Raw genomic sequence first — 573 nt, 5'->3', positions numbered from 1 at the left:
GACACTAACTGAAAGATGCTGGCAGAACCAAAAGCAGGCACCAACGCTGTGCTGCTGTCTCGGGACGGCGCGAGGCAGGAGACAGACCCTAGCCCAAGCTCCCAAGCTTCATGTTCCCACTCAGAAGCACATGCTTTCACTTCAAGTGACGCATCTGAAAAAGCAKAAGACCAAAATTCATCGTGTCCTCTGCTGAGAACTGTGTTGGAAATATTTAACAGTAAGATATGACTATTGCACRTGAGATCACAAATGGGATTCAACGCTTTGCTACTGGTGATAGTCAAAATGTACTGAAGCTCTAGTAAACGTGAAAAAACTCTGTTTTATCAAAAGAGTAGATCAATATCTATTTCAACTGTGGAAGTGAATCTGCAATACATAKATTTTCTACTCTATACAGAAACTGCATACTCTTACCATGGATATGTTACATGTCCATGTACTAAACCAATCACTAGAAACAGTTTTCTAAATTACATAAAATGGTTTCTTTCATCTGTTTATTCTCATAAAAGTTTCAATGTGAAAGCCAAAAGAAAACAGCTGCGTAAAGTATTTTCAACTTCAAGA

Source organism: Rhea americana, unplaced genomic scaffold (genome assembly GCF_003343005.1).
Source record: "Rhea americana isolate MKP2758 unplaced genomic scaffold, rheAme1 scaffold_44, whole genome shotgun sequence".
Lineage (NCBI taxonomy): Eukaryota > Metazoa > Chordata > Aves > Rheiformes > Rheidae > Rhea > Rhea americana.
Note: the sequence above shows the minus strand (reverse complement) of the source record.